Source organism: Pleurodeles waltl, chromosome 7 (assembly GCF_031143425.1).
Source record: "Pleurodeles waltl isolate 20211129_DDA chromosome 7, aPleWal1.hap1.20221129, whole genome shotgun sequence".
Classification (NCBI taxonomy): domain Eukaryota; kingdom Metazoa; phylum Chordata; class Amphibia; order Caudata; family Salamandridae; genus Pleurodeles; species Pleurodeles waltl.
Genome location: NC_090446.1, coordinates 1,200,149,450 through 1,200,167,932, shown reverse-complemented (window position 1 = coordinate 1,200,167,932; position 18,483 = coordinate 1,200,149,450).

The following is an 18,483-nucleotide window of genomic DNA, read 5'->3' as shown; positions in this document are numbered from 1 at the left end:
GTCTTCACCCTGTCCTGTCGGCCACTTTCCAACTTGAGGTGCTTTACAGGGGGTGGACTGGCAGTGCTTTGGCTCCGTGTCACACTGGCTGCCCTGGTGGGCGGTGCACTCCACACACCTTTGACACGCACCACTGGTACTGGACTTTTTTTGGCTGAGGTGCTACTACGGGACCTATCAAGTGGAGGGGTGGGGGTGGGGGCAAAGAGGTCAACGTTGCTGAGGAAGAGTTGCTGACGAAGACTGGGATGGGTAGGTGGAAGGGGTCTGGGAGTGGAGGAAGAGGAGGTGGTTGTAGGAGGTGTAACTTTAGGTGATTTGGGTGCAGGTGCAGGTACTGGAGGCTGTTGTGAGGTTTGTGTACTTTGGGAGGGGGCGTCACACACACACTGGGAGTGGACACAGGGGACGTGTAAATGGTAGTGGGGGTGGTGAGTGCAGGTGAGCGGGGTGTGGTTCTGGGTGTTCTGGTGCGAGTCCTAGTGCCTGTAGATGTAATGCATGCAGGTGAGAGTGTAGACGACACTGGGAGGGAGGAGGGAGACGACGACGAGGGGGACACAGTGGAGGCAGTGGATGTTGCTGTGTCTGTATGTGGGTGATGCTTGTGTGAGTGCCTGTGGGTTGTGTGGTGCTTATGTTTGCCTGAGCTACTTGTGTGTGTTGAGGTGTATGCATGCTTGTCTGATGGTGTGCTTGGGAAAGGCTGGGGTACAGGGGATTGGGTCTGGGTGGAGGAAGTTGGAGGGGGGAGGCTAGACACAGGGACAATTGCTGCCATCAGTGCTGAGGCCAGAGATTGCAGGGTTCGATAAAGGGCAGCCTGACCAGAATGAATGCCCTCCAGGAATGCATTGCCGTGTTGCAACTCCCTTTCTACACCCTGGATGGCATTCACAATGGTAGACTGCCCAACAGTGAGTGACCTGAGGAGGTCAATGGCCTCCTCACTGAGGGCAGCAGGTGTGACAGGGGCAGGAGCTGAGGTGCCTGGGGCGAAGGTGATGCCCACCCTCCTGGGTGAGCGGGCACGGGGCGAAGGCTGAGGAGCTGCTTGGAGGGCGGTGCTGGTAGGGGCGGTGGCGGCTGTACCTGTAGAAGTGGGGGGCACAGATGGTGCCACCGCCACAAGGGAGCTCCCATCAGTAGACGAGTCCGTGTCGCTGTTTGGTGATCCTGTGACCGACGTGAAGCTCCCCTCGCCCTCCGTCCCACTGGTGTATTCAGAGTCTGTGGTGTGGCCCTCCATGGCCATGTGGGATGCAGCTCCCTCGTGCTCCGGTGCCACTGTACCTCCACCTGATGATGCTGATGCACAAATGAACAGGGAGAGCAGAAAAAGGGGGGGAGGACGACACAAGAAAGACAGGTTGAGTGCATGGCTTACCGCTACCGTTGGCGGACAATACAGACACAGCAGCCCCCTGCACTACGCCGTGCTCTTGGCCTCTACAGCTGCAATTCCTGGGATCTGCCCTACATGGCTATGGTGGACATCTGCACACATAGATGCCACAGGGGCATGTATACCTGTACTTGGCACACTACTGAGGTGGGGTGGAGTGACACATGGCCTGCATTACAAAGGGGCCTAGCCTACGGAACTCGCCCTGGCCTAGGGAAACCCACAGCCCTCCTCCCCCACCCAGACCCCTCCACTGCGCGCAAAGTCCACTGAATGATGTTGTGCTCACCCCCTTGTGTCTGCTGTGATGCCCTCAAGTGCCCATCCAACTCAGGGTAGGCCACCGCCAGGATCCGGAACATCAGGGGGGTCATGGTGCGACGGGCACCCCTCCCACGTTGGGAGGCCATTCCCAGCTGAGCCTCCGCCGTCTTCTTGCTCCAGCGGCGAATGTCCTCCCATCTTTTCCGGCAGTGGGTGCCCCGTCTCTGGTGGACCCCCAGGGTCCGGACGTCCTTGGCAATGGTACGCCAAATGTCCTTCTTCTGGTGGGCGCTGACCTACATGACATGCACATGGGGAGAAGAGAAGTCATTACCAACTGCACCGTCGATGTGAGTGGCCTCCATCCCTACCCTTGCCATGTGGCACATGCATTCACCGTCCTTCATGTTCCCTGAACTCTGCCCCCTTCCAACTCACATCCAGCCCTCTCCACCCAGGCATAGCCCATACAACGTGCTCCCTGTGTACTTACCTGTTGGTCTGGAGGACCGTAGAGTAGCGTGCATTGGGGGAGGACCCTGTCGACTAGCTTCTCCAACTCCTGAGCAGTGAAGGCAGGGGCCCTTTCCCCAGACGCAGCAGCCATTGTCTCTTCCAGACCGAGGTCACAGCAGCACTTGCAGTGTAGGTTCTCTCCTGTCGAAGATCAGGTATCGAGTGATTGAACAGATCGAAAATGGCGGTCACGTCCACGGCGGTGATGTCCGCGGCGGTGCGTATCATCACCGCCGGCGCACTTCATCATTGGCTCCTGGGACCCATAGGGTCCAATGTTAACCAATGCAGCATTGCGCCGCGGTCCACGACCGCCTACCGCGACGGTGTACTACGCCAGCGCAGATACCTCACATCCCATTGTCCCACTTTGGAGGTCAGGCAGCCGCCATTTCAGGGGCCCAGATGGCTTCATTTAGTACTGCGTCACACATACCTAGGCCTTCACTCAACACACATACAGGAACAGTTTTGTGTTTTGTGTTGTGTTCTGTGTATCTGTGGGTACATACCTGGGAATTTGTTGACTCTGTGGTCGCTGTTGTCCTTCCTAGGCACCGTCAGCTGGGACATTTGAGAAGATGGCGGAATCCTCCGGTGTACTGACCGCTGGTGGACCTGTTGACAATGGAGGAGCGACATTTGATCATCACCTACAGGTTTGACCGTGCCACTATCCAGGAACTATGTTCCCAGTTGGAGCCAGACCTGATGTCACCAATCCGCCAACCCACTGGAATCCCCCCTGACGTGCAAGTGCTGTCAGTGCTCCATTTCCTAGCAAGTGGGTCATTTCAAACAACAGTGGCCATGGCATCAGGGATGTCCCAGCCTATGTTTTCCAACGTGTTGTCCAGAGTGTTGTCTGCCCTCCTGAAACACGTAAGGAGCTACATCGTTTTTCCCTCAGGTGGAGGATTTGGCTACAGTTAAAGGTGACTTCTATGCTCTTGGACATATCCCCAACGTCATAGGTGCTATTGATGGGACCCATGTAGCTCTGGTCCCCCCCCACAGGAGTGAACAGGTGCACAGGAACCGGAAGAGTTATCATTCTATGAATGTACAGATGGTATGTTTGGCGGTCCAGTACATCTCCCAGGTAAATGCTATGTTCCCTGGCTCTGTGCATGATGCCTACATCCTGCGGAATAGCAGTATCCCGTATGTGATGGGTCAACTCCAGAGGCACCGTGTGTGGCTATTAGGGGACTCTGGTTACCCTAACCTGTCATGGCTATTGACCCCAGTGAGGAATCCCAGGACCAGGGCAGAGTAACGCTACAATGAGGCCCATGGGCAGACTAGGAGGGTGATCGAACGCACCTTTGGCCTCCTGAAGGCCAGGTTCAGGTGCCTCCATATGACAGGTGGTTCCCTATTCTACTCACGAGGAAGGTGTGCCAGATCATCATCGCCTGCTCGATGCTTCACAATCTTGCTTTGCGACGCCAGGTGCCTTTTCTGCAGGAGGATGGTCCAGATGGCAGTGTTGTGGCAGCTGTGGAGCCTGTGGAGCCTGTGGAGCCTGTGGACAGTGATGAGGAGGAAGCTGAGGAAGAAGAAATAGACAACAGGGAGTCAGTCATACAGCAATATTTCCAGTGACACACAGGTGAGAACATTTTATTTTACTATTACATTCACTTTCACACTTCTACCTCTATCCTGTCTGTAATTTAGTAGCAGTATATGGTAACTGAGTTGTACCTTTCCATTACGGTTTCACAGGTGTGGTTACCAACGTGTGTCATCTGCTTGCATCCTTCATGGACTTGTGATGTGTGACATAGGTATGTTGGCTTTGCATTGAAAACGCATTTTGACACTGTCTGTGATAATACAAATTTAACAAATCACAGACTGACTCCAGATAGTTTTGTGCTTCAAGGGTGTTTATTTAAGTGCTCAAAAATGGAGGGGGGTTGTAAAATGGTGAGGGGTGATGGAGGAATGTCCATGGCAGAGCCCAGTCTATTGGTCGCACAGGTGCACTGCCCATATGGGCATAGGAAGTGGAGCTGGGGCAGTTCGAATATGGACAGGGTAACAAAGTGGGACAGTGGGAGGACAATCAGGGTGGTCTCATTTCCTGGCGGGGGTCTTGCCATCTTGCTCTGTCCTGTTCCTGGATCTCAGGGACCGTTTGCGGGGTGGTTCTCCATCTGCAGGGGGTGGGGTGCTGGTGTGGTGGTCCTGTGGCAGGGCGTCCTGCCCACTAGCACCGGCGGAGGTGGTGGGCAGTTCATCGTCCATGCTAGTGTCAGGGGCCCCTTGGAGTGCCACGGTGTCCCTCATGGTCTTTTGTATGTCCTTCAGCACCCCTACGATGGTGCCCAGGGCGGAGCTGATGGTTCTGAGCTCCTCCCTGAACCCCAAATACTGTTCGTCCTGCAGGCGCTGGGTCTCCTGAAACTTGGCCAGGACAGTCGCCATCGTCTCCTGGGAGTGGTGGTATGCTCCCATGATGGAGGAGAGGGCCTCGTGGAGGGTGGGTTCCCTTGGCCTGTCCGCCCCCTGTCGCACAGCAGCCCTCCCAGTTTCCCTGTGTTCCTGGACCTCCGTCCCCTGGATCGTGTGCCCACTACCACTGCCCCCAGGTCCCTGTTGTTGTTGGGGTGGTGGGTTATCCTGGGTTCCCTGTAGTGGTGGACACACCGCTGATTGACATGTCCTGGGTACGGAGGTATGGGCCCGCTGGGTCGGTGCTGTGCTGGTGTTACCAGAGGGTGGAAGTTCAGTGTTGGGCTGTGCCTGTGCAAGGGGAACCGACTGTCCCGAGGCTCACAATGGTCCGGGCTGGTCATCAGGATCCAGTAGGGCAGAGCTGCTGTCGTCACTGTGGGCCTCTTCTGTGGGTGGAGTGGAGATGTCTGGACCCTCCTGTGTGGTGACGTTCCGTAGTGGTCCTGCAGGGATATAAGAGCATGATTATTGCATGTGTGTGTGTAATGGTGTGCAATGGGTGGGTGTGCGTGTACCCTAGTGCAAGCATTCCTGTGTGTGGGATTGTGTGATGATGGTTAGGGGGTTGTTATGGGTATGTGCAGCAAGCATGCTTTGGTGAGGGGTGAGCATGCCTAGTTGTGTCATGCATGGCTTGGTGTTGGGATGAGTGGTTTGTGTTATTAGTACATTAGTGAGGAGTTGGAGTGATGGGAAGGGGGTGAGGGTGGGGGTGTGTGATAGCATGCAGGTAGGGTGGGGGATATGATAGTTAAGATTTGACTTACCAGTGTCCATTCCTCCACCGACTCCTCCGAGGCCCTCAGGATGCATGATGGGCAAGACTTGCTCCTCCCATGTTGTTAGCTGTACCGCGATGTTGTGCCTGGAGACCACTGAACGCACCTTCCCCCGTAGGTCTTTCCACCTCTTCCTGATGTCCTCCCGATTTCTTGGGTGCTGTTCCACTGCGTTTACCCTGTCCACAATTCTTTGCCATAGTTCCATCTTCATGGCTATAGAGGTGTGCTGCACCTGTGATCCAAATAGCTGTGGCTCTACCCGTACGATTTCCTCCACCATAACCCTGAGCTCCTCCTCCGAAAACCTGGGGTGTCTTTGGCGTGCCATGGGGTGGTGTAGGTGATGTGTGGGGTGGTGTATGTGGTGATGAGTGTGGTGATGTGTAGTGGTGTGTGGTGTTTTGTGCGTGGATGTTGTGTGGGTGATGGTGTTTTGGGCCTCTGTGTGGTGGGGTTCTCTATTGCTGTGCTCTCTCTCTGTCACCTTCGTCTCTAATTTTGGATCGTAGGGGTTTGTGGGTGATGTGGGTGTGTGTTTTATATTGTGTTGGGTGTGTGGGAGTGGTGTTTGTATGTGTATCAGGTGTGTGTATTTCGAACTGTCCAATGTGGCGGTGTTTTGGAGATGTGTGTGTATTTTGAGCGCGACGGTGTGTACCGCCAATGGAATACCGCAGTTGAAAGACCGCCGCGTGGATTCGTGGGTCGTGATAGCATGGGCGTGTTTCTGTTGGCGTGACGGTGGAGGATTTGTTATTGCCAGTTTATCACTGACCTTTGGTGTGGCGGACTTGTGTGGGTGTCTGAATTTCGGCGGATTCCGATCAGTGGGTCATTATAGCTGTGGCGGAATTCCGCGGCGGTGTATTGGCGGTCTTCTGCACGGCGGTAAGCGGCTTTTACCGCCAATGTTGTAATGACCCCCTAAATAGTTCCCCAATGTAATCCAAAATATAACAGACTATCAGACGCCTCCTCATTACAATTTCCCTTCTTTAGTCTTTAGATGTATCACCTTCATCTTCAGGTTGTGGCTCTGGAACATTGTCATACTAGAAAGTAATGGGACCAGGGTTTAAAATGTGCAGCTCTTTATGTGTTTAGTTGTGTGATTACATTCTTAGTGAGTCTGAACTTGCTGGGTTGAGGCTGACTTCTTGCGTCCAATTGCAAAGCAGCTTATTACACATATGTGTCCTATGTAATGGTACTTCATCATACACATTTGTGTTTATAGAGTTGTGCATGTGTAAAATTTCAAGTAAGAAAATTGACATTTGTAAGTCTACAGGCCTAATTATGAGGGCCCTGGATTTGCACCAAGGAGCTTTGCCTACCAAAGTCGCTGATACCAGGGCTGGTTGGTGGGTCGATAAGAGTCATCAGGGATTGCAGATACAACCTTGAGGTTCATGTGAGAACAGAAATACTGTTCCCGATTCTGCAGGTAATTCCATGTTCTCTTTCGGGATTTCTCCCAGACATTTTAGCTGATTTAATCAGTTGTAGCCATAGGGTGAAATCTATAAACTTGTAATTCTGATGGGGCTAGTATCTCTTGCTATGGCCCCATCAGAAACTTATAATAGGACACTGGTGTGTGCATCTCTCAACAGATACCAGTCTATTCATGATTTACTTCGGCAAATTGCGGGTGGGTTGCCCTACGCATACACGTTTGAATCATGGTTATTGCAATATGTATGTATGTTCCAGATCTAAAATCCCCACATGCCTAAATGTCTACTTGAATTTTTATTTTGTTTCTGAACTGTGCCCCTAATGGCTTGAATCTTTTGGCTTAGTTTAAGGTCTACTTCCACTGTGGGTCCAGAGCACATGCCATCAGATGTACTGGACGCAGAACTACGTTTATGTTAATGGATAATAAATGTTTCAAAATCACCTCCTCATGGACAACAAAACAGAAGGAGGGATGACGGAGATCGCAAGATACACAGGTTTTTTTTTGTTTTGTTTATGGCTTGTATTTTGTTGTTTCCAACACTGTTTCTGACATATTTGTTCAATCTGTGCCGTTCGATAAACAGTAAAACGAGTAAATTAGCATTGAAAGTCAGATTTCTGAAGGCTACTTAGCTAACACTTCATTCTCATATGAGAATAGAAAAGCAATGTAGTAACTCGTGATTCTGCAAATTGGCTGCAAGCCTGAATTCCCATCTGGCTAACTGTAAATTCGTTTGCCTCACCGGCTCCAGAAATGGCATGCAGAAGTTCTCTGCATCTGGAAACACTAGCTCCTCTAATTCAAGGTTCAGCTTCCTTCCAGATCCCGTGGAGTAGGCAAACTGAGACACTGTGACCTTCTATTGGAAAATGATGTGACCCAGGGAACAGGTGGGATTGGATCCTAAAGCAACTTCGGGTTAACGCCAAAAATACTAAGCTGCTAAATTCTGTCGCTTACACAAGTTGCAAATGAGCTGCAATCTGTCTGTGAAAACATCTTACAGTGTGTATGCAGATTCGGGACTGGGCAAGAGAGTGAATCATGCTGTTCCATTGTTGACATTTGGAAGTATTTGATGCACGCTCAACAGTTAAACAAAACCAGGACTTGTCTCTAATATCTCCTTTGCAAGAACGAGGTTGGCTTTATGAACAGGATCTTAGACATGTTGGCCAACAGGAGACCGCATACCCGTTACAAGGGTCTAACAGTATACTTCATTAAGTCAATGATAGGTATTTGATGCCTTGCTAAAAAGTAGAAGAAAGTTTGTTCACGTTTAGAAACCCTTCATTGGGCAAGACTAGGCATAGCTAGAAGTATAGACTATGTCAAACAATTAGATTTACCAGAACATGTAGCATTATCTAGACCTGGTACTGTAGTTGGGAAGGACTTGAAAAATATATCATATTAAAATATAATGCTCTACAAATAGTTCGCCCAAAACAGCATGCCACACAAAATGACTGAGCAGATTCTTGAAAAAGTGCATCTCAGACACATATCTAATGCAAAAGATTGTCTGGCTTCATGACAAATCTCTTCTAAGTAGACTTTAGATGTAGGGGTAATGATCAGGAAGATATTAAGGATAATATGTGTGAGAGAGTGGGAGAAATGGTACAAGCAGTGAAACAGTGAATATAGATGGAAGGAAAAAAGCTTATGCACATATTTATAGGTTACACTGGGATTAGTCTATTAGTATATTTAGGAACAAGTATTACCATTATTTTGGTACACAAGCATCTTCCCACTACGCCGGCTCAATTCTGAGCCGGCGTCCTCGTGGGAAGGTTGATTTGCCCTGGGCTGGCGGGCGGCCTTTTGGCGGCCGCCCGCCAGCCCAGGGCAAATCCCAAAATACCCTCAGCGGTCTTTAGACCGCGGAGCGGTATTTTGGTGGGGGAACTTCGGCGGGCGGCCTCCGCCGCCCGCCGAAGTTAGAATCAGGCCCATAATTATTAGCATATTTGGTGGCAGCCTTGCCTTAAGAGTTGGAAACTTAAAGGGAAAGCGTATGAGGATAGGTAATGTCTCAAAGTGTTAAAATGGTGGTATCAAGCTGAATTTAAAGGGAATGGAAGTGTCTATTGCAGATAAGTGTGTCAAGGAAGAGTTGTTTAAAAAGAACAAAAATGTGTCTGATGATAAACTGGACAGGATTAAAGGGCATGTCTATGTCATCAAAGTTTAGCAAGATGATATTCTTATTAAACCTAGTTTATGAATTTTTACTCATAGTTTGTAAAGTTATCTTACAACACAAAGGCATGTAACCATGGGATCATTGAATCTTTTGATGTCACGTTGTGGTTGTGGCAAACAGTTTTACTTCAGTGAAAGCTGGCACGTTAAGTGTGTGCATTGACTTAAAGAGTCTCAATAATGCCACCTGAATAGGTAAATTTCCACTTCAAAAGATTGAGGATTCAAGAACTGTGTTAGGTATGGCCAGATGGCTTACCAAGCATGGTGTTTGGTCTATGTAATGGAGTTGCATGATGGAGTTTTAAGTTGAATTAAGACAAATCACTGCATTCATCCCACTTGATGTTACATATTAGCTCTGTAGTATGCCATTTGTCTGGCATCCACAACATCCATCTTTATTTGTTTGGCATCCCCAACATCCAGCTAAACATTTTGAATGATGTGGAAACAGTACTAGCATTCCAAGACATGATACACTTGTCTGAAAAACACAAAAGTGCACCATAACAAAGCTTTTGAAAATGTTTTGAGTGCTCTTGACAATAAAGACACTTCTGCCAGAGAAGATACGAGGGTTTTCGAGATTGATAAATAGAATAATTAGGTATTTTTGTGATGAGTGATGGTGTTAAGGCCAAACCCGGTCTGTCAGCAGCAGTGGCAAACCATCTTCTCTCTAACAAATATATAATTTATTCTCTTTAAATGGGTTATGTTACTAAATTAAACAATGGGTTTAAATGGGTTATATTACTATATTAAACCATGTGAATGTATTTAATAGGACAGACAGAATGTTTTGGGGTCTGCTAAAAAGGATGCTGATTTTGTGTGGTTGAAGGTGTGGCAGTGTAGGTTTAATGACATGGTAGTTTCAGCAGCACAAGTTCTGCTTCAATTCTTTGATGGAAGGAAGGGTTACATAACTTTTGGTGCTTGTACAAATGGTTTGGAAATAGTCATGAGTGAAGTAGATGGTCAGAGGGAAGTGACATTGAGAATAGAATCCAGTAATTCCCTTGTATGTCTACATGACCCAACCCTAAAGAACTTGCAAAAGGAAATCAGCACCTGTCACCATTCTTAACTTTTAAGGATTTTTCCATTACCTACGTCATAGCTGCCATACTTAGTAGATCTTAGGTTGTTGTACTCCAGACACTGTGGATTACAGGGATCAAATAGTAACATCAAAGGTGGGCCAGTGCAGGAGTCTCTTCAAGAAGAATAGAGAGTATTGTTGCTGGTTCTTTGCCTTTGTAAGCTCCTGCAAACTCGTTTTGATTGGCAAGGTTCCCTATTTCAACCCAAAAGGCAGAGATCTCAAAAACTGCACTCTGCTCGGTCATACAGGATGTTGGAAGCAGCTCCAAAGGTAAAGGGAGTGGGTCCCTTACCTTTGGAGTTAAAATGTCATATTTAGGCATCCCTAAAAGAGGGATATCAGCCAACACTCAAGGTTAAAGACTTTAATATAGAGGAGGATAAGTGTGAGGACCTCTCCCCCAGGGTTACAATAAACATGCTTTACTCCCCCACTATGAAAATTGCCACCAACCAGGTAACATAATCATTGTTGGATCTCTGAGGATGAAAGGAGGAGCATTTTAGCCTGCATTGGGGTTCTTGTTAGTCTGTGTGATCATGGGGCAACGGTAACATAAATAGGTAGAACATTTCCTTCCAAAACCCATCAGAAATGCACAGGTTTGTGCCACTGCAACAAATGGCACCGGACTTCTAGCTAGATTTCCCTAGCCCCTAAAGGCAAATACATAATATTAGGCTCTGCAGAAAAAAAGGAAAACAGACATGTACTTTCTATCCCCTGCTGTCGGCTGTACTTACAAGAGAATAGAGGTGTTTGAAATTAAACAGACCTGCCAGAGAAGCCCTTATATGGTATATGCTAGGGCCCCAACCCCTTGGAACTAGTGCAACTTGAACTATTGTATTTCATAGAATTAATGTTTATTATGTGTCCAATATAACTCACATGTATTAGGATTAGCCCCATGGGTAGATCACCAACAACTATGAACATCATTATAACTAAGAGAATATAACTGCCCACTTTTAAAGCTTGGGATAAAATGGTACAGGAGAGGCTCGGTGGACGAGAAAATCAGTCCAGAAGGAAAAACATAAAACTGATGAACTTCACAGAGGGAGCAAAAAGTACAGATGTAAGAGCATTTGCAATTGGGATGATTCAAGGTGGTCCTTTTAATGAAAACATGACACAGTTTCAGAGACACTTGACTTTGGAGATACAGGCCCTCATTACAACCTTGGCTGGCAGCTGGAGCCGCCAGCCAAGGTTGGACCGCCCGGCGGCGGCCAATGCAGCCGCTCTCCCGCCGCGGCCATTATGAGATCCCCGCTGGCTTGGCGGGCGGAAACCTGGTTTCCAGCGGGGATCACGGCCGCAACACAGGAGCCAGCTCCAAATGGAGCCAGCGGTGTTGCGGCTGTGCGACGGGTTCAGTTGCACCCGTCGCGCTTTTCACTGTCTGCTGTGCAGACAGTGAAAAGCTGCACGGGGCTGTGGCAGGGGGCCAGCTCCAAATGGAGCCGGCGGTGTTGCGGCTGTGCGATGGGTTCAGTTGCACCCGTCTCGCTTTTCACTGTCTGCTGTGCAGACAGTGAAAAGCTGCACGGGGCTGTGGCAGGGGGCCCCTGCACTGCCCATGCCAGTGGCATGGGCATTGCAGGGGCCCCCAGGGGCCCCGTGACTCCCCTTACCGCCACCCTTTCATGGTGGTTCAAACCCCATGAAAAGGCTGGTGGTAGGGGGACTAGTAATCCCCTGGGCAGTGCTGCCGGTACAGTGGTCCTAGGCGCTTCTGCCGCGGTCGTAATTCCCTGTGAAGCACCGCCAGCCTGTTGGCGGTGCTTTCCCCAGAACAGCCCTGGCGGTCTTTGACCGCCAGGGTTGTCATGAACCCCACAATGTCCTAGGAAAATTCTGGTGAACATTCCTACATTTCTTGTGAAGAATCTGATATTATCCACAGCATTAAAGTTCAAGACCATAGTATGTATCGCAACTTCATTTGTACCATCAGACCTGATCTATGCCATCCCACTGAAGAAAGACGTTGGCTGCTTGAAAAGAAAATGGCTGAGATGCAGGGTTTGGAGGAACTTAAGATGACTTTGATATACTCATTTCAGATACAAAAGCAGGAAAAACAGGAAAATAATTTTGAGGTCTGAGTCTGGGTCTTAAGATCAGATTCTAGGCCCCATGATATCAAGAATATGATAAAGCTGATGTAGTCAAACAGAGATAGCTACATTATGGTTACTTTCCTGTTTTTTTTCTTTGTCTCTTCTGTCTCTCATAGCACGATAATAAGCACTAGTAGATAGGTAGGAGTAGATTAGATCACGTCGCATTCATTGAAAGAGATATAAGTCGGAGAATACAACATGGGATCTTGTGACGGGGGACATTTGAACAAAGGAGGAAGGACACTCAAATGACTTGGAAGAGGCTGATAATGATGATGAAGAGTTCCATGAGGGGGAACAACACAGGGTGGAGAGCAGAGTGGGAGGAAAATATAAAAAATATAGGCCCTCATTATGACATTGGTGGTAAATCCCGATATGCTGATGGCCGCCAACATACCGCCGCTGCCGCGGATACCCATTCACCATATTATGAAACACACACACCAATCCGTTACTATTCAGCCAAACATACAAGTACGCCACACCAAAGGTCAGTGATAAACTGGCGGTATCAAAACCCACACCGTTACAACAACAGAACAACGCCCATCACATTATGACCAGCGAATCATAACGGTGGTCATCCAACCGCGGTAAACCATTGGCGGTACACACCGCCACGCTGAAAATACAGACACACATACAAAACAACACCACATTGGACAATTCAAACTACACACACCTGACACACATACACACACCACACCCACACACCCACACCACTATAAAACACCCACCCACATTACCCACATCCCCTTACGACTACAAACCATTGCCGACAGACTTACATGATGACTATAGACAAGACCAGACCCACACACCACCATCACCTATACACCACTCATGCAACTTACATCACTCACCCCCATACATCACTCTACACACCCTCACCCACACTACTCACACAACACCTATGGCACCACAAAGGCACCCCGATTCTCAGTGGAGGAGCTAGGGGTCATGGTGTAGGAAATCATCTGGGTAGAGCCACAGCTATTTGGAGCACAGGTGCAGCAGATATCCATTGCTAGGAAGATAGAGCTATGGCGGAGGATCGTGGACAGGGTCAACGCCATGGGACAGCACCCTGGAACCAGGGATGACATCAGGAAAAGGTGGAACAACCTACGGTGGAAGGTACGTTCCTTTACAGCAAGACACCAACTCGCAGTACAGAGGACTGGTGGAGGATCCCCACCTCCTCCCCCACAACTAACAACATGAGAGGAGAAAGTATTGGCAATCATACATCCTGAGGGCCTGGCAGGAGTAGCAGGAGGACTGGACTCTGGTAAGTCAACTCTATTCTACTACTACCCCCCTACCTGCATGCCATAACATATCCCAAGCCTCACCCTCACTCCCATCACTCCACCACCTCCCACACCTCCTACTATCGCATCTCAATCATCCCAGTAAAAACGCTCTACATGCCATACCAATGAAAGGACACCACTCACAGACCTGCATGGACAACTGTCACCAAAGCATGCACACTAGAAGGAATCATCTATCCCATCATATACCAACTTACACAAGTAAAAGCTGCCAGGGCAATGATAACTAAAGAGGTCAACCCACCGATGCACAATATGTCACACACAGAAACAATAACACTGCATTCACATCCCCAAAGGTACCCCAGCCAATGTCACCGGAGAAGAGCTGCCAGCAATATTCCACAGAAGAGGCCCACAGTGATGACAGCGACTCTTGACGCCTGGATCTGGGTGACCAACCTGGTCCATCAGGGACCTCTGGACAGTCGGTAATCCAGCCATAGTCGCACACCACCACAGGGCCTCCCCCATCAGGAAACACGACCACAGCACCCACCAAGCGTACCCAAACCTCTGTCCCCAGGACACGTCAATTAGCAGTGTGTCCACCACTGCAGGGACTCCAGGGCACATCTTGCCCCCAAGACAATCAGGGACCTGGGGTCAGTGGCAGTGGGCACACGGTTCAGGGGACAGAGGCATAGGACAACAAGGAAACTGGGAGCAGTGCTGTGCGCCAGGTGGAGGACAGGCCCAGGGAACCGACTATCCAAGAGCCACTAACCGAGATCCTGGGAGCATACCAACATTCCCAGGATACGCTGGGCCAGATCCTGGCCAACGTGCAGGAGAACAGGTGGCTGCAGGAGGGACAGTACCAGGGGATCAGGGAGGACTTGCAGGCCATTAACACCACCCTGGTCTCCATTGCAGGGGTGCTGGCAGACATGGCCAACATTATGAGATAGGCAGCCTCACAACAGCAGGCCCCTGCCACTAGCCAGACATCTGAACTGCCTTCCACCTCTGCTGCCGCTAGCGCCCAGGAGGCCTGCCACAGGACTCGCAGGCCACCAGCACCCCTCCCTCTCCAGAAGGAGAACCACCCTGCAAACGTTCCCTGTGATCCAGGCAGAAGTCAGAGACTATTGCCAAGACCCCCACCAGGAAATTAGACTCTCCTGATTGTCACCTTTGTGTCCCACTCTGTCACCCCGTCCACCTTGAACTGCCATTGTTCGCCTTCCTATGTACCCTTGGACAATGCACCTGTGCTACAAATAGACGGGAACTATAACATGGACTTTCCTCCATCATCACCCCAGCCCAATGCACTTGCCCCCCTACTCCTTAGCACTTAAAGAAACACCCTTTGAAAAAATGGAGTATGTCAAATGATTTCAGTATGTACTTGTTTAACCAGATTCGAACATTGCATTTCAAATGTACAGTAATGTTCACATTGGAAAGACCTGTAGTTGGCTGCAGTGATCACACCAGGAGTGATAGTGGGGGCACCAACATCTGCAAAATGAGTTACCAAAGGGAACAGTGAGTGGCCATAGAAGTGGAAAATAACAGCATGCCAGTGACAAAGATAATCTAAATAATGACAATGAAATGTGAAGTAACACTGTCCCACCTGTGTGTCATTGGAAGTATTGTTTGATCATTGCAGTTCTGTAGTCCTCATCTTCATTCTCTGCCCCCTCATCCTCACTGTCCAGAGGGTCCACTGCTGCCACACAGCCATCTCCAACCTCCTTCTCCTACGGAAAAGGCACATGGCGTCTCAAGGCAAGGTTGTGCAACATACAGCATGCCAGCATGATCGGGCAGTGAGTAGCACAGGGATCCACCTGTTAGATGGGGGCACCAAAACCTGGCTTTCAGGATGCCAAAGGTACATTCTATAACCCTTCTTGTACACCCATTTGCTCATTGTAACGTTCCTCTGCCCTTGTCCTGGGATTCCTCCAGGGGTCAGTAGCCATGATAGGTTAGGGTAACCTGAGTCACCAGCAAATATGGAGGGACAACATTTAGCCCCACACCATCCCATATGGCCTACCCATACACCAACATCCACTGGGTTGGAACCAGGGTTCACCGATAAGCCACACCCTGTGCCTCTGTAGTTGGGCTATCACATTAGGGATGCTGTTATTCCTCTGGATAAAGGCATCATGCACGGACCCAGGAAACTTAGCATTGACATGCAAGATATACTGGTCCGCCAGGCACACCATCTGGACATTCATGGAATGATAACTTTTTTGATTTCGGAATACCTGTTCATTTTGCCAGGGGGGGGGAACAAATGCAATATGTGTCCCATCATTTGCCCCAATTATGTTGGGATATGTCCCATTGCATAGAAGTAAACCTTCACTGTGGCCAAATCATCCACTTGGGGGAAAACAATGTAGCTGCACATGTGTTTAATCAGGGCAGACAACACTCTGGTCAGCACTATTGAGAACATTGGCTGTGATATTCCTGCTGCCAAGCCCACTGTCACTTGGAAAGAACCAGTTCCCAAGAAATGGAGCACTGATAGAACTTTCACAAGGGGTGGAAATTCCAGTGCGGTGACGGATAGCAGATATCAGGTCAGGCTCCAGTTGGGCACACAGATCCATTATTGTGGCCCTGTCAAGTCTGTAGTTGAGGATAATATGCCTGTCCTCCATTGTTGCCATGTCCACCAGGGGTCTGTACATGAGGGTATGTCTCCATCTCCTCTTCATCCCCAGCGGTTGCAGTCTAAGGGACAAAGGAGTGAGGGGCCAGTCACAAACTAAGCATTGTAGCCATAGCAGTACAATGCATGATGTCAGTTTTAAATGTATAAGTGGAATTTGTCCTGTATGTCCAATTGTTAACTGTGACGCAGTTATTATCCAGGGCCTGCCCCTCCTGCCCTGAAATGGTGTCCACCAGTCCTGTGTGGAGGGACAGGTGGAAGTGAGGTAATTCCGCTGCCGTTGTGTGCCGTTGTGGGAGGCAGTCAGGAACCGCCATGCAACTCCTTATTGGATAACATTGGGCCCTATGGGGTGCAGTGGCCACTGGTGATGTACGCTTTCGGTGACGGTATGCACTGCCGTGGATGTCACCACCATTTTCTATCAGTTCTCTCACTTGCTACCTGACCTTCAACAGGAGATGACCTACACTGCATGTGCTGCTGTGACCTATGTCTGGGACTTACTATGGTGCGTGTGACTGGGGATAGGGCCCCTGCCTTCACCTCAGAGGAGTTGAAGATACTGCTGTATGGGCCTCCAGACCAAAGGTGAGTACACTGTGAATACAATGCATGGGGCATGAATGCACTGGAGTGGTCTGTGTGTGAAGGGCTCATGTGGGAGAGTTGGTGGATGTTCCCTGGGCGGCGTACAGCCTGTGGGCTGGACCCTTTGTGTGCAAATGGAGATGTGAAGGGTATGGTGGGCCAAAAGTTAACAGGCAGGACGGTCTGACTAATAGCTTTTCCAGTGTGTATTTCTCTGCAGGTCAGCGTCCATCAAAAGAAGGGTATATGGTGTGCCATCACCAAGGACGTGTGGACCCTAGGGGTCTACGGCAGGCGGAGCACCCACTGTCGGAAACAGTGGGAGGACCTGAGACGCTGGGCACAGAATATGGCAGAGGCCCAGCTCGGGATGGCATTCCAACGAGGAAGGGGTGCCCTTCGAAACCTGACCCCCCTGATGGCCCGCATACTGGCGATGGCATATCTGGAGCTGGATGGGTGCTTGAAGGCATCACAGCAGCCACAAGGGGGTGAGTACAGTGCCCGTCATTACAACTTACGCCTGGTAGGGTGATATCCGGGTGGGGGATGTGTCAGTGGGTGCCCCTAGGCCAGGCCTGACATTACAGAGTAGGTCCCATGTTGGGCAGAATTCTGAAGTGATATTCCTCCTACCTAGCTTGTAGATATCCTCTACTGGGCAGGGCTGTGTGGGTCCCAGGTATGCTGCAATTGGCGAGATGTGTCCCTCCCCATGCCTTGGTGGCTAGCATAGGTACTGTTAGTGAATTACATAAGGGGTAGGCCTGTTTCCTGTGTGTGAGTGTGGTATGTACGCCACCGGTGGTGTTGGTGCAGCCATTGGCCAAGTGCATCCTTTGTCTCTTCCCCCCCTTTTTGTTTTGTCACCCTGTCCTTATGTGCATTAGCATCATCTGGCGGAGGAGCAGAGGCACCGGCAATAGAGGGAGCTGCATCCCACAGGACCCAGAAGGCAAAGTCCACTGACGGTGAGTGCACCAGTGGGACGGAGGGTGAGGGGAGCACCACGGCAGAGACAGGAGGGGACAGTTCGGACACAGATACCTCCTCCGATGAAAGCTCACTGGTGGTGGCAGACACTTCTCTGAACACCCCAGCAACAGGTACATCCGCCACCCCCGTACCAGCACCGCCCTCCCAGCAGCCCATTAGCGAGTTTCCAGTGCCCGCTCACCCAGGAGGGTGGGCATCTCCTTCGCCCCAGGCTCCTCAGGCCCTGCCCCAGTTAGCCCTGCTGCCCTGAGTGAGGAGGCTATTGACCTCCTGGGATCCATCTCTGTAGGACAGTCAAGCGTTGTGAATGCCATCCATGGGCTGGCAGCCCAAATGCAACAAACAAATGCATTTCTGGAGGGCATTCACACTGGCTTGGCGGCCCAACAGAGATCAATCCAGGCTCTGACCTCCTCTCTGATGGCAGCCATTGTCCCTGTTTCCACCCCCCCCTTTCAACTTCCTCTTCCCAATCCCATTCCCCTCAACCCCAACCTATCCCAAGCACACAGGCAAACGAGCATGCACACAGGACAACACACAAG